The following is a 3,072-nucleotide window of genomic DNA, read 5'->3' as shown; positions in this document are numbered from 1 at the left end:
TCAAAATAATTAAAGACAAACATTAAGATAAGCATTTACGCAGTGTGCCTGAAGACCATTTTAAGAATTCAAGATAATTAAAGACAAACCTTACAGACAGGAATTTACACATTACAGCTGAAAGCCGCAGATTTTAAAACAAATGCGGCTGACGGCCTAAATAAAGGGCAAACAAGAATTTTAAATAAAACACAGCTGAAGGCCTAATCTTAAAACACTTCACATAAGGTTTGGCTGAAGGCCATATTCTAAGCCTAGAACAGGCAAAATTGATATACGGCTGAAGGCCTGGCACAGTACTTGTGACAAAGAAAATCGTAATCACAAACAACAGAACAGTGGTGATCAGAAGTGTTCCAAGGGTCGACCTGGGAAGGAAACTCTAACAACAGTTTAGGTGAGACAGGCAGCCAAGTGTAACACTAAATAATCGGGTGGCAGCACGAACTAGGGACGGCTGACGAACCAACCAACAACCAAATCAATTCCCTTCCACCCAACCATCGGCACGGCAACCGAAAATACCATCGAGGACGAAGATACCAGCAACACTACATCTTGAAAATTGGCGTCTAAATACAGTCAAGGCACAACAACCACTGAAAGATATGAAGAATGTTATATCCTAGCCAGTAATGCCACCCGAGCCCGCTGCCAAAAGGTTGGCAGCATCCAAGTCCGGACGCCGTCCGCATAAGCAGCGCCAGCGAGACAGCAAATCGCCGCAAGTCTGCGCGCGCCACCGCTGGCTTCTGGCTTCTTAAGCGCTGGAGTCGCGAGCGCTAGGACAGTTCTGTATTCGCCGCTCAGTTGTATACTCGCCACCGAATTGTGTACTTGCTAGTTAGTTGTGTGTTCATCGCAGCAGAGTTGTTGTTTGTCGTCAGCCGACGCTGACCTAGCCGCTCCGACTCGAAGTAGACAGATCTCTGTAGACACGGAGTTCACTACTGTGTTTCTGTATCTTCGTTAATAAAGATAAGTACCGACTTTTATTTAACCAGAGTGTTTGGGTTTTCATCTTTCTGTTCACTGTTCCAGCGGACCGGTCGGCCCGCTATTAAAAGTGTGGCGGTGACTTCGTAAGCCGTTTCTACAGCGAATTGTTTGTCGCTACGAACGCCGCCACAAAAAAGAACACCTAAGGCTATCGAACTACACGCCGTGCCGGACAGCATCGACACGGCGAGGAAACACACACTCGCTGCTCGGTCCCAACCGACCGACTGGCTACTCCAGTACACAGAAAGCATTCAACTGCTCAGCGGAAATCACAGAAGCTACACACAGTTCCACGTAAACACTTGCACCAAGAACTCCAACAATCCTGAAACCAGTCACCATGGAACTACAAGGAGAGATGACGAGTCACACACAAAGAGTTCCCATAAGCGGTCGGCGGCCAAATACACGTCGTTCGACGAGACGACCGACCTCAACGGCCAATCAAGGTCGTCCCCACTCAAGTCATGAGTATCGGCAACAGTCGGGAAAGTCTTGGTTGTCAAGAGCTCACTGCTTCACTCAACTCGATGTCCGTTCGGAACTCGGAGACACAGTGACCTGGGCACACTGGCTCGGACCCACCCATGCAGAGGTAACTCTTGTCCACTGGCCGCGATATCTCTGCGGAAGGAAGGAACTGACCCACGTCCGGCAAGATGACCAACTGACAAGGCCCAGAAACGGTCAAAACATCAAATACACGTCGCCCAATGAGACGACCAATGGAAGGACCAACCACCGGTCGTTCCCGCTCCAATCTTCTTCTGTCGGACAGTTCATGTGTGTGGCCCGCGGTCGGCAAGTACTGGCTGTCCACGCGTCACTAACACTCCGTCCCCGACTGAACTCCCGACAGAGGACGACCCGGAAATACTAACAGTCGCTCCAGATATAGTACGGCAGTGCACCTATCGATAAGCGCTGCTGCTGGCGCTCACGGACAAGGAAGCCAGCAACTTGGTGACGCCAAAAAAATTGAATAAGAAAGAGGCGCCAAACCATAAAAGCAAGATGACAAGCGGTAAACGGCTTGACCACGAGATGCGCACGGCTCAATCGTTGGCTGTCATCATGTGTTAGGCCAACAATGAAGTACGGATAAGGCAACCTGAGGGAAGAGTTTGGTTCAAATGGCTCTGAGCACTATGGGACTCAACTGCTGTGGTCATCAGTCCCCTAGAACTTAGAACTACTTAAACCTAACTAACCTAAGGACATCACACACATCCATGCCCGAGGCAGGATTCGAACCTGCGACCGTAGCAGTCGCACGGTTCCGGACTGCGCGCCTAGAACCACGAGACCACCGCGGCCGGCCGAATAGTTTGGTTTTGGCCAGTCTCTAGAGCAGAGGTTCCCAAACTTTTGTTTGTCACGCCTCCATTCTACCGAAAAGAAAACTTACGTGTCCCCACCCCCCCCCTAAAAATATTTTTTTATTAATTATCAAGAAACTATTGAAAAATTTGTGATGGTGACGTCATGTAACATGGTGGGCTGTTAATGTATCGAGTCGCAGTTGTTACACCATCAGTCTAGTCTAGTGATTATAAGCCACTCCTAAAGTAAAGAAAGTCTTTGGTAAACAAGGAGAAATATTTGCGACCTTTGCAGATTAGTGGATGCGGGCCATTATTTTAAGTTGAGTGTGGCTTATTATAGTCACTCATTATCAAAAATAGTCACTCAGTCACGGTGTTAACGAACATCGCTAATTTGTACGCCTATAGCGCTCCCCATTGTCATTGCGCATAGGTTGGCATTTATGTCAACGACGACAGTTACCGAACGGCGACAAAGGCCCAGTTCCCAGAACCAGACAAAAAATAAAAAATAAGTTTTATGAAATAATTTTGCAGTCTACACAGAACTTTAAAAAATATATAATAAAACAACTTCCTTACCTTGATTACATTCCCTTGCTGCTCACCATTTCGTCACCAGTATACGATTTTAGGACTACTCTTCGCTTGCCATATCTAGGATAAACTTTCGCTTTGTATTCAGCCAGAAGAAATATTATTATTAGTTGAAATAGCATACCACACGTAACATCAGAATCAGTAA

The sequence above is a fragment of the Schistocerca americana genome, chromosome 2, assembly GCF_021461395.2.
Source record: "Schistocerca americana isolate TAMUIC-IGC-003095 chromosome 2, iqSchAmer2.1, whole genome shotgun sequence".
Taxonomy (NCBI): Eukaryota; Metazoa; Arthropoda; class Insecta; order Orthoptera; family Acrididae; genus Schistocerca; species Schistocerca americana.
This window is presented reverse-complemented; position numbering follows the sequence as displayed.